The following is a 19819-nucleotide window of genomic DNA, read 5'->3' on the forward strand; positions in this document are numbered from 1 at the left end:
TTTTTTAATTTACTTTTTAAATGTTTCCCCCCTGCACAGCTGGTCAGCATAAAAAGAAAGAGCGAGGTGACGCGCGCGCGGGAGGCGAAATAGACGTTAAAGGGCCGAGAAGGAATGACGTCCTGGACTTTCTGTGCCTTTGCCTCACGCGATTTGATTCTTAAATAGGACACTGATGTTTCCAAGGCACTACAGAGCGAGGGTTCCATTCATGGCAGGAGCCTAGAATTACCTCAGAGTGGAGATGAAATCAAAGAAACGGAGCAAATTGCAAGAGTGGGGGCCAGCCAAACCTGGCTGGATAAATACACTGGCGAGTGGGCGATTTGCTATGGGCCAGATTCCATCCCATCCCACCAAAGCAAGCCCATGGGTTTTAGCGGGTAAAGGAGACGAGACAAAGCAACCCGCTTGTGGAGCTAAATCTGGCTTCCTCCTACCCTGACCCCTCACCTCTGTGAGTGTGGAGGTCCCACAAAGTGCACATGGGCAGCGGCGGGAACCCCTATGGGCGGCACTTAGCTGTAGCTCTCTGCATGCCGTTGTAGGGAAAGGCCGGGGTGCGGGTGTGACTCCCCTGACCTAACTTTGCCTCACTTTAGCAAAGGGAGATCATGTCTGGCAGGCTGGACATTTGGTGGTCAGCTCATATGAGTTGATCTGTCCCCTCCTGCTCAGCTCCACGTGACAGTTTCCACAGCTTCACACTTCAGGAGCAGGACAGCCAGCCCTAAGGAATCAAAAACGCTCACTTCCGAAGCAACATAGTTCAACGCTTGCAGCGTGGGAGAAGGGAGTGAGCTGCGCAGTCCTATCTGTTCTTAGAAGAGGCCATGAAAAACCTGAGAGGACAGTGACGAACCCAGTTTCTTCCACCTAAATGAGGTTCATTCCAGGTTCATTGATAAAGTGCCGATTAACTTTTTATATGTCACAGATTTTCTTAGCTAAGCAATACACAAATAGGCTATATAAAGTCTGGGAGTTTTGTTTTTCTCTGAAAAAATTCAAGATTTATTTTGGCTAAATTTCAAGGTTATATTTCAGGGTTTTAAATTAATGCCTAAAGTATTTTTCCATTTTTATCCATTTAAAAAAAATGGTAAAAGTTAGTTGTTAAAGCATTTTAGTTCTAATTTTCCTTCTAGTTACAGTTTTCAAATTGGAACATGGTCTTAGCTTTTCCAGGGGGTTGTGTCAATCAGGCAGCATGTATTTATTGTTTAACGTCTCCGCATCGATCAAGTCGTGGCTTGTAAGCGGTTGCAAATATTGGCCTGTAGAAATGTGACCTCTACAGCATGCGTCCTGTGCATCCTGAATTTAAAAATGGCAAGAGATGAGATCAGTATCGTCCCATGCATGGAGAACGAGGAGAACTTTGGCAAGAATTCAGTGAGCAGGCATTCGTTACGCTGCGGGTCAGACCCTCCTCCGATGTAAATGCTCACCACTCTGTTGACTTCAATGAAGCAACGGGGAGGGTCACCAGCTGAAGATCTGGCCCCAGCAGAGGAGAGAAAAATCTCCATGCGGGATAAATATTGGTGAAGTCAGGTGGGAGGAAGGTGGAAACTCGATGAGAGATTTTCTAAGACCATGCTCCAATTTGAAAATTGTAACTGTCGAGCCCCGAAAATGCAGCCCTGTTACATCACTGAATGATAACTTGACTGTAAGACAATTATCAGAGGGGTCGCTGTGTTAGTCTGAATCTGCATAAATAACGAGAAGTCCTCTGGCACCTTATAGACTAAAAGATTTATTGGAGCATAAGCTTTTGTGGACAAAGACCCACTTTTCATCTGACGAAGTGGGTCTTTGCCCACGAAAGCTTATGATCCAATAAATCTGTTTGTCTATAAGGTGCCAAAGGACTTCTCGTTGTTTTGACATTAAGAGGAAATCAGCATGGAGCAAACACCGTGGCTACGTCTAGACTGGCATGATTTTCCGGAAATGCTTTTAACAGAAAAGTTTTCCGTTAAAAGCATTTTCGGAAAAGAGTGTCTAGATTGGCACGGATGCTTTTCCGCAAAAGCACTTTTTGTGGAAAAGCGTCCGTGGCCAATCTAGACGCGCTTTTCCGCAAAAAAGTCCCGATCGCCATTTTCGCGATCGGGGCTTTTTTGTGGAAAACAAATCTGAGCTGTCTACACTGGCCCTTTTGCGCAAAAGGACTTTTGCCTGAACGGGAGCAGCATAGTATTTCCGCAAGAAGCACTGATTTCTTACAGCAGGAAGTCAGTGCTTTTGCGGAAATTCAAGCGGCCAGTGTGGACAGCTGGCAAGTTTTTCCGGAAAAGTGGCTGATTTTCTGGAAAAACTGGCCAGTCTAGACACAGCCTGTGAGACTTTTGACTGAATCATGGGAATAACTATCTATATGCGAGTAGGCCTCCTGGAGGGGTTCCTCCGCCTCCAGGTCAGTGGGCGGCCACTAGGCGCCACTACCCCATCCCTTCTCTCTTTGGCTTCTATAGATCTGAGGCAAGGCAGACCTTGGTTCTCGAGACCTGTCAGTCATTTGACATGGGGAACTTCGGAGTCTAACTGTGAATCTTCTGTTACCTCAGAGAAGAAGCGCAAATGCCTAATCCGCTATGGAAAAAAACAGGCATTAAATAGCAGCTGAACCACAATTTATCTTAGCACCTTTTTTTTTAGCGCTCCCAAGATCTGGTTTCATAATTTGTTGTAAAACTCCAGGAGCATTTTGCCTAGTGGTATGAGAAACTCAATGAGTCTTCCTGTCTGTTTCCCTGCCCGAGCATAAAACCTACCACACCGCATTAACAGAATTATAACACTCTTTGATGGTTAAAAATACTGAGTAAGTCCTATAAAACGCTACATATTACTGCTCTCACATGCATGTAGGTCACTAGTTTCTCATTTACTTTGTAAAGTGGTTAACTTTCAGTGGTTCTCTTTTTGGATCGAGGTCTTTGTAAGGCCCAAAGGAATATTACACTCATTTCAAGGCTACAAGGACCTACTACAGAACTAGAATACTGTGGGGAAAGGAAGCTGCACCAAGCAAACTCAACAACGTATAGCTTCTGCACCGTGACACTGGCAAGTGCCAAAGGAACTTTTTTTGTGTGTGTAGCGAAACACACACGACTTCGGCATGAGAATGGGGCTTTTATGTTTCCAAGGGGCGGGGGAGGAGTGGTTATGTTGCAATAGCCAGATGATTTTATGGTTTCTTTTATTCTTTCCTAATGGACTGTGATAACTTGTTTTTTTTTTCCTGAACAAATCTTGCCAGATCAGCTTGCTGGCTTTTTTAAAAATGTACTTTTAGCTAAATTGGAAAGTGAGTGTTGCTGGGAGGAGGCATGGTAGATGTCTCATGTCTGGCTTTCAGCGAAGGGTACGCTAGTGTCTTGCATCATTTTTTCCAGTTGGCTTGGAAGTGAGCAGTGTCGGGGGCCAGTGGATCGTAAACAAAATGTGATGATAAGCTGCAACGTCTGGAGTTTTAAGGAAGCCTTCAGAGCAGTGTCACAGGAGTTGGTGTTAGGTTTGGACCTGGGTCAGCTAAAGCATTCGGTATCTAGAAGATGAGGCCTGCAGAACCTTCATGAAATTCACAGATGCTACCTACATAGGTGAGGGTTGTGGTCCAAACACCAGTGAGGACAGAAAAATGACAAAGTGCAGGCTAGGCACAGAGAAATAACAAAGGAAGGTTCGTATGTTGAAGGAAAATATTCAGAATCAAAGATTCAGGGGAAGGGAGCCAATGAAAAGCATCAGTGAGGGCCAGTAGAAGAAGGGCATGAGCTATACATTTGCAGTGCAAGATAAGCAGTGGAGAAGGTCCATTTGATTTGGGGGCTGCTTGAGATCAAGCCTCTCATCATGCAGCAGAAAGGAAGCGTTCTCCCTGGGATTCATGCCTGACATATCGTGCACAGTTCCTCGGCACTAGCAAAATATTGGTGAGTTAGGAGAGTGGAGAAGCAGCGAGACTGAATACTGAGGGGGCAGATGGAATGATTTTCAAGGAAAAGGTAAGAGAGCAAAGTAGGAATCATAGAATCCTAGCACTGGAAGGGACCTTGAGAGGTCATCGAGTCCAGTCCCCTGTCCTCATGGCAGGACCAAGCACCATCTAGACCATCCCTGACAGGCGTCTGTCCAACCTGCTCTTAAATATCTCCAGTGATAGAGATTCCACAACCTCCCTGGGCAATTTATTCCAGAGTTTAACTACCCTGACAGTTAGGAACTTTTTCCTAATGTCCAACCTAAACCTCCCTTGCTGCAGTTTAAGCCCATTGCTTCTTGTTCTATCCTCAGAGGCCAGGAAGAACAAGTTTTCTCCTCGATACACCCGTTTAGATACCTGAAAACCGCTATCCTGTCCCCTCTCAATCTTCTCTTTTCCAAACTAAACAAGCCCAGTTCTTTCAGTCTTCCCTCATAGTCCTTGTTCTCTAGACCTTTCATCAGTCTGGTTGCTCTTCTCTGGACCTTCTCCAATGTCTCCACATCTTTCTTGAAATGTGGTACCCAGAACTGGACACAACATTCCGACTCAAGCCTGATCAGCACTGTGGCAGCAGCAGGAATCCCTTGGCTAAGAGGGGGCTAACCACGTAGAGATACTTGTCTCCTGTAAAGCACGCCAGGGGAGAGGGTTTGTTAAGGATGGTAAGGAGGCCCGGGGAGAGGGGTGAATCAGGAGGACTGGGACGAAGTGGTGGAAGTGAAAATTTTAGCTCAAATGCATCAAAACCTCTTGGCAGCGAGATACGAATCACTCTGCAGAACAGGCTGAGGCCAGGAGTGGAAATCTCAGCACCCAGGACCTTTTCGTCGAGGTTGGATCATGCACTAGAAGACAGGAGAAATCCTGCACAGGGCATGGAATGGGTGGGATGAGTGACCCAGGTTTGAACATCTGCAGTTTCTATGACTCTTTTCCTAGGGTCAATGTGCTGCTTGGGACACACATCAGGGAGAAAGCTACCCCACGCAGCCATAATCTACAGCACCCCTCTACCCCCGTCCCTCTCTGCCTTGCCCCCAACTCCACCTGCATTCCTCAGTCTCACCCACAACATCCTTTGCCTGAGCACTGGACTAAATTGCCTAGGGAGCTTGTGGAATCTCCATCGCTGGAGATATTTCAGAGCAGGTTGGATAGACATCTCTCAGGGATGGTCTAGATGGTGCTTGGTGCTGCCGTGAGGGCAGGGGCTGGACTTGACTTCTCAAGGTCCCTTCCACTTCTAGTGTTCTATGATCTTACGATTCTGTTCTCAGCCCTGACCTCTGCACACTCTGCCGGTTCATTGTCAAGCCTGACTCGAATGTCTCCACGTCTCTATCGGCAGGAGAATCCCCAGCAGCACAGCCCCCTTATATTCCAGTTCTAGGTCTCCCCCCGAACTCCCCCAGCGCATCTGTAACTCGCAGCAGCATCTGGTCTCTACTGTCCCACCCAGGGCTCTCACACCTCTGCTAATCCTATTATTCTTTGCAGATCAGATGTCTCGACCTGCCCAGTGCTGGACTTGTCATAACAGTGGCATCCTAGGGCACATGTGAAATGTTTCTTCCAATCTATGGGCAAACAACGTTCTGATGCCATAGGACAGGAGCTAAAAGTCTTCCCGTCCTAGGAGAAAGTTGGCTCCCACGGTGCCTGCTTTTGTCGTCTCCGCATCACATACTGAGGGTGGGTTAGATGGAAATAACGTCCTGTTTCCCCGGTGAGATAGTAAACGTCTGAGACACGGCAGTGGCTGTTGGCAGTTGTGGCTGTGGAATTCAGGAGAGCTTCATAAAACAAGAGGCCAGCTCTCCACATCTAGCTAAATCCCGTAAGAACCAAAGGACACTGGGCATAATCCTGCACTCATGTCATAGGGCCCTTGGCTGCTGAGGAGTTGCCCAGTGTAAATCAATGTAGAATATGACTCATGGAGCGAGGGCAGGGATGGGCAATAATTTTTAATGAGGGGGGGCACTCCAAGATTTTAGTGAGTGGCCAAGGCCCGCACTTTTATATGGAGCAGGTGTGGGGGTCTGGAAGGAGGTTGGGTCACAAGGGAGCTTGTGGTAAGGGACTGGGGTGCAGGAGGGAGTGTTGGGTCTGAGAGGGAGTTTGGATGAAGGAGAGGGTCGTGATCTGGGGCAGGGGCTTGGGGTGCAGGGTCCAGGAGGGGGTATGGGTGCAGGAGAGGATTCTTGACTGCGGGAGGAGTGTAGGAGGGAGTGCAAGTTCTGGAAGGAAGTTGTGACTGGGGGGGGGGGGGTGTAGAGGGTTTGGGCGGTGACCTGGGGCAGAGACTTGTGGGGAGGGAAGGGATGGGGTACCAGAGGCAGGGTCTGATTGGGAGCTGCTTACCTAGGTGGCTCCCAGCCAGCAGCAGTGCAGGACCCCGCGGCAGATTCCCGGCCTGCCGCAGTCCCAGGCTGCTCAAAATGACTGGCTGCTCTCTGTGGCTCTTTGCTCCAGGCACTGGGGGAAGGGTAAGGCTTCACACACTGCCCCCCCCAGCAAAATCTCTCAGCTCCCATTGGCCAATTTCCAGCCAATAGGAGCTGAGAGATTTTGCCGGGAGTAGGGCAGCACGCAAAGCCTCCCCATTTCCTTGGTGCCCAGAGCAGAAAGTCACAGGGAGCAGCCATCTGCTTAAAGCGGCATGGGGCTGCTGTGCTCCTGAAAGTCCCAGCAGGGCATCCTGTGGGCTGGATCCAGAGCCTTGGCGTGCTGGCCCACAGGCCGTATCTTGCCTGCTCCTGACCTAGATGCTCCCCTTTCCATTCTCATAACATTGGTTACACACGTTTCCTGATGACTCGATCCCAGACCCAGTCAAGGGGGGAAGGTGTAATCGCTGTAAAAGCTCATCTGGAGAGTGTTACGAGGCCGTCGCGACTCCCAGGTCTGGCTCCAAGCTACGGAACCAGCGAGGCCGCACATAGCCAGTGCTTAGGGACACAGAGTCGTGCTCAGGGGCAGGAGAGTGCAGTGGTGCGAGTTGCCAGGGGCTGCCTGGGGACATGGAGGGAAAGCCCCCCAGGGAAGTGCTACATTTATATTCCTCCTCCGTACACCGGGCCCGGCTGAGAGCGGCCCAAGCGACCGTGTTTCAAACTGTGATACAAAAAAGACGGGCAAAGACGTCCCTCCCCGCAGACACCCCCGTTTCAATGGGAAGGACCATGTGTAACAAGCCTGCTTCCCACACACACCAGCTCCCGGGGAGCCTCCTGCCGCCCTGCGTGGAACCGTGGAGCCGCTGAAATTTTCAACGGTTAGACGGTTACTGAATGAAATGCATTTTAACCTCCCTCGCTGGTTGGGAGTATGTACTGGCCAGGAAGGGGAGCCCGGCGAGGCCGAGGGTGGTGGTGGAAATAGATCCGTCCACGATAGCGGAGTGTTTCACGAAGCCATACTCCAAAGTCCAGGCTCCTGCCCTACATATATCAATGGAGGGAGGGCATCATTTAGAACGGACTGTGGTTCTCAGAGGGAGACCTGTGCTTACGGCAGGGCTGGGGCTCAGGATATTTCGTGTGCTGGTCTTGGCTCCGTCGCAGACTTCTTGTGTGACTTTGGTGAGTCACTTTCTCGCTCCATGCCTCGGGGCCTCATCTGCAAAACGGGGCTCATAATCCTTCCTTCCTCTCTCATGTCTGTTCCAATTTGAAATTCTTCGGAGCAGAAGCTGTAACTATTTTTTGCATGGTGGGGTTTGATCTTGTCTGGGGCCTATAATTGCTATAGCTAATTAATGAATTAGCTGATAATTGGCTAAGAAGCCTCCCAACCTTGACTTATTAAACACGAGTAATTACTCGGTCTTTTCCAGGAACCAAAAGAGATCGTTTGTTTTTCGGGGGCATTTTTTCAAAGTTTTGAAATGGCCTTTCTGAGCTTTGCACAGGAACTGCAGACGTGTCCGTAAGAATGTATCTGTGTCAAAATTATGTAACGCCTGCATTAATATAAACCTTGCACAGCTGGAAGGGCACTTGGTGACTTATGCAATTGCATGACTGCACACAAAGAAAGTTAAGTTTTAAAACAAGGGGTCTGGATGAAATTCACATTAAGTAAATAGTAAAAAGACATGAAAGATATAAAGGCGCAGCTGGCAAAAAACAGCTGAATGTCAGATTTAGCTTATTATAAGCATCCTTTGCTGTGATTTGCCCTTCCCTATATCACTTACTCTGCTCTGAAAGGACTCAAACAAGAAATAATTCACCCTGTGCTGGAGTATAGGAAGCTCTGGTCTGCGGCGTTACTTTGGTCACATGGAATGCATTGAGTAGTGGTGCATTCCAAACATGAGGTTGTGTTTCCAGCGCCTGTTTTCCCAGAACAGAGTCCTGATTTTCATCTCGTTCTCATAACTTTCTCAGTCAGGTGACCAATTATATTTGCAAAGAAAATCAAAACAAGAGCAGGGGTTAAAGAATCCAGCAAATCACTTCTGTTGGGGGAAATGGCTTATCAAGAAACGTTATCTGATCTGAATCAAATTGCCCAGGAAAATTGACGCGTGTTCCATTTTACAGAGCTGGGCTTCTTTGCTCTGTGTTTCATTTACTTGTAGGGCTAGGTAAGCAAATGTCATTAGCAGACATCAGTTTCATGAACGGGCAAGGGGCGTTCTATTGCTAACGTTAGTCTTCAGTTGCCAAACAAGCATGGCATTTTCGACGTGGGGTGAATTGAAGAAAGATGCGTGTGAAAGGTAAGAATTTGGGCTTGCAGTCTGTCTGTGCCCAGTCTTCAGTAAGAACGGTAGATCTGATACAGCGCTAACCCTACAAGGTTCTGTTTTCTCTGAAATGTACTGATCGCGCACCAGGCGGTGGAAGTTGCTTACACAGATCATATCTCAAAAACAGGCTTTGGTTTACAGTCAATTTCAAAGCTGGGTTTCATTCACTAGATAATATTCTTAAGGCTTTGGTTTCCAAGACTACAAGCCAAAGTATAAACCGTGCTCCTGCTTCCATTTTCCCAGAAAGAAAAATAAAGGAAAAAGAAATTTGCTGATTTCTAGGATATTGAAAATCCTCCAAATAAAACTTACATTTGGAGGCGTTTTTTGAGCCAACCGCTTTGGGCTGCTGACTCTGCTGGTATATAACACCTCCCCCTGAAATCACTAGCAATTCCAGGCACGCAAAGGCTGCCAGCCTGTATTCCTTTGCTGATAGGTGGTCTGCCAGTGCACGTTGTTTAATCTGTATTCAGTGTTCCAACACACCCTTCCTTAGTTCAAAACAACTTGCAAACCCCATTCTGCATGGAAATTCAATAGTAACAAGTCAGTCATTTAGGGTACATCTACACTGCACGCTTATTTCGAAGTAAGCTATTCTGGAAATAGCTTTATTTCGAAATAGCACGTCTACACTACAGGCAGCCTCAAAATTAGTGGCAGACTTCCCTAATGTGGACATGCTACCTCAATGTAGAACTGCAGGAGGCACTGGGGAATAGTTACTTTGAATGACCCTGGGGAGGAGCTATTTCAAAACAGCATCGGTGGAGCATCCACACTACAGCTATTCCGAAATAGCTATTTCGGAAGAGGCCTTATTCCTTGCGGAATGAGGTTTACAGAAGTCGGAATAAGCCGTCCGTTCTTTTAAATTTATTTCAAAATAACAGAATTGCTCTGTAGATCCTCGCTTTGGTATTTCAAAACAAGGTGACACCACAGAGATTGGCAAATGTAGAATGACAAATGGCTGCCATTTGAAGAGAGAGTTAAAAGACTGGGACTTCTCAGCTTAGAAAAGAGGAGACTCGGGGGGATATGTGAGAGGCCTATGAAATCATGACTGGTGTGGAAAAAATGACTAAGGAATAGTTATTGACTTGTTCCCATAACACAAGAAATAAGGGGTCACCACATGAAATGAATAGGTAGCAGGTTTAAAACAAACAAAAGGAAGCTTTTTCTTCGTGCAGCACACAGACGAGCTGTGGAACTCCTCGCCAGAGGATGTGGTGAAGGCCAGGACTTTAACAGGGTTCAAAAAAGAGCCAGATAATTTAATGGAGGTTAAGTCCATCAATGACTATTACCCAGGACGGGTAGGGGTGGTGTCCCCAGCCTCTGTCAGGGGCTGGAAATGGGCAACATGGGAGGTATTGATGATTACCTGCTCTGTTCACTCCCTTTGGGGCATCTGGCATTGGCCACTGTTGGCAGACAGGACACTGGGCCAGATGGAACTTTGGTCTGACTCAGTCTGGCCGTTGTTATGTTTTGTATGATGAAACCAAATCCCTCTCTTCTTCTTTTGCTCAAGTTCTGATCAAATGAAGAGTTGATGGTATCAGTTGTAACCAACTTGCAAAGCTGCATGCTGGCTTCGTACGGGTGCGTCTACACAGCACAGCTATTTCAAGAGCTGCCAGCCAGTTATTTTAAAGGTTCTTTACAAGTGCTACCCAAGTTCCAAACTTCCGACTTAGGAACTTCCCCACGTCCAGACAAAAGCTCGCTGCAGCCTCAGGGGAGCAGGTTGTGGTGAGCAGCACAAGAGCGGGCCGGAGGAGCAGAGGATGGTCAGGCTGCCAATGGCTGGAGAGAAGCGGGGCTTTGAAGAGGAAATGTCCGCTTCTCTCTAGCCACTGGCTGCATGGCTCCTGATGAGCAGGGCCTGGGTGCAGCCCATAGGGGCAGGGGTGGTCAGCCAGGGAATGGGGCTGGCGTCGGGTAGGAGGAGGGGGGGTCAGCCAGGGAATGGGGCTGGCGTTGGGGGGGGGGGTCAGCCAGGGGATGGGGATGGCGTCGGGTAGGAGGAGGGGTCAGCCAGGGGATGCCCAGAAGTCCCCTTCAGAACCTCAACCTACCTCCTCGTCCTCTGATCAAGCCTGCCTTTCCTCAAGCACCAGCATTCAAGGTTCCATGAAAAACTATTCCTGCAACGTGTCATTGCAAATGAACAGCAATGGGTTAAATAGGCTTTTGTGGGTTAGCTTGGGAACCTACCCACCGTAACATGGTTTCTATGGGACTCTGCGACCCGAGTTCCAAACAACCGACTTACAAACACATGTTTGGAACTCGGCCCGTTCGTAAGTCGGGGGCTCCCCGTATTTGCAAAACAGCCCCGTCTTCTTCTCAATTGCCACTTTGTCTTGTCTCACCTGCATTTCCACCACTTGTCCCGCTGTCTCCAATGGAGCATTCCCCGGAAGCCAGGCAGTGGCAGACAATCCGAACCCCTCCTCCATGACACCCCTACCGGGGAAGGTCTCTTTGCTTTGAAACGCCATTAGACATCCAGCCACTCCACCTGAAAGTCTCTTCTTCAGCCATTCACAGTAAGATCCTTAGGCAATGGGTTTTTCTTAACCCAGGTAGCAAAGCATTGCTAGCCCTTCCAATGGACATGTGTCACAGGGAATATTGACTTGGTTCCAGGAACCCACATGGAGCCAGATGATTAGCTGGTGGAAACTGGCCTCGCTCTGATTCCAGTGACGTTCTGCTGATTTACATCAGTTGAGGATTCAGCCCATTATCTGAGCCTGAGTCTTTGGTGCAATTCCATTGATTTGGAGTTACTCCTGATTTACACGGATGTAGGAGAAAGGAGAATCAAATTCTTTCAGTTCAACTTCAGCTCAGCAAGGGAAAATTCATTGGGCCAAATTCTCCCCTCCCTGGAGTGAGTAGAGTACAACTCAAGTGTAAGATCAGAGCCAGGCTCAGTGGACCAAATTTGCTTCTCAGTTTAAAGGGGGATGGAGGAGTTTTTGAACATAATTAAAAAAGATTCTACTAGGTGTTGGGTTACATACTATCCCTAGGTGAGGAAGCACAGATCCCAAGCTTCAGAGACCCAGTGGAGATCCCGGACGAGCCCCCACTAGTAACTGCCACCAGGCGGAGTTGAACCTGGGAACTCTGGAGCGTCATGTCTGAGCCTCTACTCTCTGAGCTAAAATCCGGCTGGCTCCAAAGAGTCTACTGATTCTTTTCTCATACAGGTGTAAACCAGGAGTTACTCCATTAGAGGCAATGGAATTACAATGGTGTGAAACTGGTTTAAGGGAGAGAAGAATCAGGCCAAGTGTCTTTAGTAGGGTTGCACCTTTGTACGTGAGAGAGTTTCACCCACAGCAACAACACTTGCCCTTGGTCACTGACAGGACTAAGGGCTTGTCTTCACTATGTGATGGCTCAACATCGCAGCGATCAATCCACGGGCGGCCGATTTATCGCATCTGCTTAGACATGATAAATCAATCTCCGCGTGCTCTCCCATTGACTCCAGTACTCCGGCACGATGAGAGGAGTAGCCAGAGTCATTGGGAGAGCAGCCCCCGCTGAGCATACTGCACACAAGACACGACCATACGTTTGTCAGTGCTCTGTGCGGAGCTGAAGTTGTGCAGGTTAGAACAACACAGAGGTTTAGCGTAGACAAGGCCTCAGTGTAACTGGGGGTGGAATTATGTCCCTTGTTGTCTTCCACCAGACATCAAAGAAACAAGCATTTCGGCGCCTCTACTGCTATATTGTTGCTAGAGTAAAATGCATGTTGTCAATATGTTTTGCTCCATCATTTCTATGAGCTCCTCACTAAATTATTTCCAGTGAAACAAGGGGCGCAATCAGAGCCACGCTGCAGAAAAAGCAGGAGCAAATACAACAGCTGAACTGAATCTTCGCTAGGAGCTAAGGCACTGGAGATAAAATTAATCTCAAAGTCCTTTTCTCTCGACAGACGGGTTTTCTTTCCAGGGAAATGACACTACACAAAGTACAGCGTTTTCACCATTCCAGTGGGCTACATTGTTTTTCCAGGCCCCCTTTCCCTACTTAGTCCTAAGACGTGTTTCATAAAAGGATCTCCATTAGTACGAGCCAACACCTCATCTCCTAGACTCCACGGTCATTCATTGCTGGTGTAACTAGACGCCGTTATATTGGTTTTGACAGAGTTACACCCATTTATACCAATGGCCAATCTGATCTAGAGTGTTGAATATGTGACATTATATTTATATCCATAGCAACAGGCTGTGCTGTTATAAACATGGGCCTTTGTATATTAACCCCAGGTGAAGTATATAATAACGACAGTCTCTATTGCCTGACAAAGCTCATGTACCAATGGCCATTGGGGTAAAAAATCTGATTCAACATGGCTTCCAATAGGCCACATTTTCCCTACACTGGGTCAAAATAAGCACCATAAATGGGGTAAAATGAACAGTTACGTTTCCTCCAGGAGAAGGAATATGGTGCGAGGGTTATTTTTAACACAGCGGTGACTCATTGCTAATATATCATGACTCACTGTGAATTTCAGTCATTTGACTGTTTCACTAATGTTTCAGGTTCCCTGTGAGCCCGAAGAAGGAGCATTCAATTCAGGAGAAACAAGCCTTTCTCATGCTTTAAATCAGGCTACTCAACTTTGGAAGCCCCGGGGGTCAAAATGATACAGCACATGCCGAGGGCTGCCACGTACATGTGGTTGCATATGCATGCAAATATATGCAAATAGCTTCTTTCACACAATGCCCCAATGCTTGCGCCTTTCAGTGATTAACCTGCCTGGGAGACGCCTCGCCAGTGTGGAGCGTGTTCCCATTGGAGGCCATGTTCAAAGGACCCCACCCACGGGCTGCCCGTTGAGCCCTGTGTAAACCCAAACTGCATTGCGGGCCACAAACCAACGGGCCGTGGGCCTAATAACCCTGCTCTAGATGCTTCACCATAATAGTGCAGTGGTTTTATAAAGAAGTGGCTAAACTACCCTTTTTGATATTCCTAGGCTGGGCAGTGGCCTGAGAGGCAGGTGGGGAGTGCTACACCAGTACATGATCTGTCCATGTTGTTTGTATAATAATGACAACACTATGTGAAGGTGTGCTACGATGGGAAATAAAATCTGAACTTGCTGAGACATTTTGTCCCCCCCTCTTCCCCCCTCCCCCCCCCCCACACACCGTGACAGGGCGTTTGCCCTGCACTGGCCCTTTAAGGACAAAAGCCCAGCCCAGAGCCAGGGCTGAGAGCGAAGCCCCAGCTGAGGCAAGTCTGGCTAATGAGGGTCCAGCTGGGGGCTATATAAAGAAGGGCTCCTGATGGCTAGAGAGCAGGTGGGGCTTGGCTGTCTGGGAAGCAGGGGGCTTCCTGGAGGTAAAGCAGGGCTGGGGAACCTCTGGCCAAGCAAGCCCTCAGGGTGCAAGGCCTGAAGCTACTGGGGCTGTGAGGGGCAGCCATGGTAGGTAGGGACAACAGGTGCACACCCCTTTGCCAGTGATGAGTGGAGATTACAGACTGCAGTTTGTCCCTGAGGCAGGGGCTAGATGAAGATTGGCAGTGGGTCACTGAGGCAAGGTGGGTGCAGGGAAACTGGGAGAAGAATTGGGTGCCCCTTGGGAGGAGAGGACCCTGGAGTGCACAGATGAGTAAACAACACCCTTCCCCACTGGAAGAGGGAGCAGTGAGATTGGGCGGAGGGCGGTGTGGTCAAAGAGTGACATAGGTCCGGACTAGAGGGAAGAGCAAGAACATGGGGAGACACCAGCTAGAGCAGTGTTTCTTAAACTTTTGAAGTCCAAGGAACACCAAACAATAATTTTTTTAATGAGGAACACCAAGGATTTTTTGTTGAGCAAAAAAAAAAAAAAGTTGGAGGGAAAGTTGAGCCAAAAAAAAAGGTCGCCTATCTCTTTAAGGGCAGCCATTTTTAATTCTGTTCTCCGTGGCACACCTCCAACTGCCTCGCGTCACACTGGTGTGCCACGGAACACGGTTTAAGAAACACTGAGCCAGAGGGAGGCGTCCAGTGAGCCGGTGAAACTAATTTTCAGGACTGCCAACTGGAGGCGCCAGGGTGGTGAGTCTGCCCCGCAGAACAGAGCGTTTGACTTGGTGGCACTCTACGGAAGAGCCGGGAATGAGGTAACGTTGTTAAACAGGAAGGCCGTGGGCTTTTCGATGGCTGGTGCAGGTCGTCAGTAGCTTCTTGCAGAGTTTTACAGGTCCCGGTTTTTGCGACTGAGTGTAAGCAGCATGGTTGTGCAGCCATGGTTTGCTGATCACAGGAGAGGTGTGCATAACGACTTTATTCCTTAGGGAGAAATAGGCAAGCACCATATGCCCCAGCTAAGAAGTGGGAAAACTCCATTTGCCTGCATTCACCCTCGACCATGCTGTTGTTTCACCGGCAAAATCATCAGCTGACCATTGCTGGGGGACATTCTAGCAAAACTCTAAAGAACAGGCTGAGCATTTTGGAGTGAGCCCTGGCCCTGCCACCGTGGCATAAAGGTGGAGCATGCTTCTGGGAGCAGGCCCATTGGGCAATACCATCCCACTAGGTCATGCCGAGTTGAGCTCCAACGGGGCACAGGCATGGCAGCCCACTGAAGGTAAGGGGGACACGACTTGGGTGTGCTGCTTTGCAGACCCCCCCCCCCATGCCCAGCGCTTTCTGAAACTGTGACCAAAAAAGAAAAGCCAACTTGATTCCAGGCGTCATTAACAGGTGTGTTGTGAGCAAGACACGAGAAGTCGTTCTGCTGCTCTACTCTGCGCTGATTAGGCCTCAGCTGGAGTTTTGTGTCCAGTTCTGGGCACCACATTACAGGAAAGATGTGAAGACATTGGAGGGGGTCCAGAGAAGAGCAACAAGAATGATGAAAGGTCTAGAGAACATGACCTAGAGGGAAGACTGAAGGAATTGAGTTTGTTTAGTTTGGAAAGGAGAAGACTGAGAGGGGACACGAGAGCGGTTTTCAAGTCTCTAACGGGGTGGAGGGAGAAAAATTGTTCTCCTTGGCCTCTGAGGCTAGAACAAGAAGCAATGGGCTTAAATTGCAGCAAGGGAGATTTAGGTTGGACATTAGAAAAAATGTACTAACTATCAGAGGGATTAAACACCGGAATAAGTTGCCCAGGGAGGTTGTGGAATCTCTGTCACTGGAGATATTTAAGAGCAGGTTGGACAGACACGGATTAGGGATGATCTAGACGGTGCTTGGTCCTGCCGTGAAGGCAGGGGACTGGACTCGATGACGTCTCGAGATCCCGTCTCATTCTAGTATTCTATGAGTCTATGAAGCAGGTGTGTAAGAGAACATGGCGATTACGCCAGAGTTAGCCTCCATGCTATGGGTCCTCAAGAGGTTTGCAATCTGGTGTGGGGACTCCTTTTGCAGTCTCCCTCCAAGCAGTTGCTTGGCCCAGCTACTCAGAGCAGTAATGTCCTGCCTGTGTAGGGACTGGGAGCCTCTGCTACCCAGGAGGTCAGACTCCTTACACTGGTGGGTCCTTCTGGCTGTAGGCTCCATGACTAGACCCTTGTAGGAGAGAATAGCTGTCTTTGCTTCTAAGCCGGAGGGGTTTTCTAATAGGGTTTTTACTGAGAGCCTAGGCGTGTGGGTTACATATTCTATGTCTATACTGGCAGCTTCTTGTGCAAAAATATCTTGCACAAGGGTTCTTGTGCAAGAAGCCTTGTGCAAGAACAAGTCCACACTGCCATGTCCGAGATGTGCTTTTGCTCAAGAGCATCCATGGCAGTGTGGACGCCCTCTTGTGCAAGAAAGCTCTTTTAGCCATAGGGCTTTCTTGTGCAAGAAACACCTGCCGCGTGTTCACACTGCCCTCTTGCGCAAAAGCTGTTGTGCAAGAAGGCTTACACTTGTAAAAAAAAGAGCATAGCTCTTGCACAAGAAGCCCTCTCTTACCATGCGTACTGTAAATCTTCTTGCGCAAGAGCGGGCGGGCAGTGTGGACGCTCTGCGGGTTCTTGTGCAAGAATGGTCGTTCTTGTGCAAGAACCTGCCAGTGTAGACACACTAGTGTGGTTACTGAGCAATGCAAACTGTACCGAGACCACAGCAATAGTTAAGACCGAGAGACCTCTATAGCATGGGCTGAGAGGCAGCTGGCTTTTAGCTCAGCAGGTAGAGGCTCCTATGCTTTGCTTCAGAGGTCCCAGGTTCAAACCCAAGTGGTGGTGTTCCAAAAACAGAACAGAAGCAAGCAGGGAGAAAAATTAATTCACACTGAGAATTGGAGTCTGAACAACTTATAGTACAAATGTGCAGTCCTGGATTTGCATCCACTTGAGACAGGGAAAGAATTATAAACTGGGCAATGGACTTTTACATACACTATTGATCGTGGGATCCATATTTTCATGATCTTTGCAAGGCCGCTTTGGCTGGGGAAGGAAATTAATAACACTTAGACCAGAGTGTATTGCATTAGGTTTGTCTATGTCCCTTTTATACCCTACAAATTGTAGACTGTCTAAGGACAATAGAAATATTTCTCTTTTGATTAGACCGACTACAAGGACTTTCTTGTCTCTCAAAAGAGCAATCAAGAGGCTGTTTGTGAGAGCTTAAAAGTGTCTCTAAATAATTCTGTATTACGGTGGTTAAGTTTGGCGGGTAACATGCTTACTCTTTTTGATCCTTTGTACTGTTGACTAGCGTTTTGACATCCCGCATGTTTAAAATGTGACCTATTCTCAAGAAGGTTGGGTTTAATTTTCCCCTCTTCGTTTGATGTCTTTCTTTACCAAGATGTTTAATGGCCTGTAATATTACTGCACTTTGCTTTAGAGTCTATTATTCTAACCTCTGAAATCACAAACGTTTTAAAGCTTTGTGACTCTGACACTGTAAGCAAAGCTTGTCCTGTTATTTTCCTGCATACACACTCTTCAATACTTACTTGCAAAAAAAGGGCAACACCTGCCTTCATGAGTAATGTTCACATCTCAATATTTTTGTGGAATGTTTTAATAAATTCTAGTATCACAGAAATACTAAGAAAACAACATTTCCCCCTGTGTCATTTTAACCATGCCTGGAGGAACTATTTGTTTTAAGCATATGTGATGAGGAATGCATAATACTGGAGAAAATCTGATTGAATGCCTATTGGCTGATGTGATTAAAGTCACTTAGGCCAGGTCTACACTAAAGGAAAGGTTGACTTACGATATGCAACTACGTTAATTACATAGCTGGAGTTGAAGTATCTTAAATCGCGTTTTCACGTCATCCCTGCAACTCGGGGAGGTGGACGGGAGCAAATGCTTCTATCAGGTTCCCTTACGCCCCATGAAGAGCAAGAGTGCCAGTGTTGAGGGGGAAGCCCTCTCCGTTCAAACCTGAGTCTTCCCCATAGTGTAAAAAGGGCCTTACTGACTTCAGTGGACTTTGGATCAAGCCATAAGCCAAGAATCAGCTTTCTACTAGAAAGCATCTCCCATCCGTTCCACACAGTAGTTAAATGAGTTTTTAATATATCTGCCTCTTAACTGACCCCAGAGCACATATTGTAACAATATCAGAAAGTTCAGATTCTCAGGTCAGTGTTATAATGCTGGCTGGTACTCCTGAAAGCAGTTGCTTTTTGCAGCAATTTCCATTAAATAGCAAATTCTTATACTCCAGTATCCTGAAATAGCATTGCAGTGTAGACATATATATATATATATATATATATATATATATATATATATATATATATATATATATATATATATATATATATATATATATATATATATATATATTTGTTAGTCTCTAAAGCAGTAGTCCCCAACATGGTGCCCACGGCCACCATGGCATTTGTGGGTGCCCGCCAAGTGCTCGGGGCTGGCCCTGCCCTGGGCGCGTGGCGCATGTGCAGTGCCGGAGCTGGCCCCGGGCGCATGGCGCACGGGGAGCGCTGGCCCTGGGAGCGCGGCGAATTGGCCGCCTGCTCTCCGGGTGCGTGGCTATGGGGAGCACTGGCCCCAGGCACACGGCGAATTGGCCACCCCGGCCCCTGGGCGTGCGGCTATGGGGGGGGGGCGCCGGCCCCGGGAGCGTGGCAAATTGGCATCCCCGCTCCCGGGCATGCAGCTGTGGGGGGGGGGGAGTGCCAGCTTTGGGTGCTCGGCTATGGGGGGGTGCTGGCCCTGGGTGCATGGCTCTGCAGGATGCTGGCCCAGGCTTGCTGCAAATGGGAAGCCCCGCGGCACATAGAGTTGCTGGCCCCAGGCAGGTGGCTCATGGGGGTGTGGCGTATGTGCGGCCCCGCCCCCGGGTGCGTGAGTGTCCCCGCCCTCTGGTGCCTGGAAGGCGAACGGCCACGCCCCCTGGCACCTGTCCGCTTCCAATGGTTGGGGACCACTGCTCTAAAGGCATGTCTATGGGTGCATCTACACAGCACCTTAAACTCGAAATCAGCGATGCAATTTGCGTCTCTTACCTCAAATCTCATTTGAAATTTGGTGCGTCTACACAACGCTATTTTGAAATAACGCGCTCTTTGGAGCCATCCCTTATCCCTCCTGCAGCGAGGTTTCCCGGGATGGCGAAATAGCACGCCCGTTATTTCGAAAAATATTTTGAAATAACAGGCGGCTTGTGTAGACCCGGAGTAGCTATTTTGGGGTACCACCGGTACCCCAAAATAGCCTTGCTGTGTAGCTGTTCCCGAGACAGGCATGTCTGCATCAGGTAGGTGGAGATAACAAGGCAAGTGTCCACCCTGTTGTTTCCAAATAACCCTGCTTGGGAAGAGGAGCAGCGCTAGTTCGGAGTGGCTCTTTCCAGAGTTAGGATTTGGAAATCGCTCCCTAGGGGAGCCGTGCCCCAAGGGGCTACAGGACTACTGGAGCGGGGGGGGGGGGTGCGTGGGGGGGACACACGTGTTTCTGCGGGGCTGGCTGCCCTCTCCGGGTGCAGGTGCCTGGGAGCGTGTGTCCTTGCTGCGGGTGTGTGTGTGTGTGTGGGGGGGTGCGCACCCCTGTCTGTGCAGCCCAGCGTGGGCGTGCACGC

The sequence above is a fragment of the Pelodiscus sinensis genome, chromosome 22, assembly GCF_049634645.1.
Source record: "Pelodiscus sinensis isolate JC-2024 chromosome 22, ASM4963464v1, whole genome shotgun sequence".
In the NCBI taxonomy this organism is placed as follows: domain Eukaryota; kingdom Metazoa; phylum Chordata; order Testudines; family Trionychidae; genus Pelodiscus; species Pelodiscus sinensis.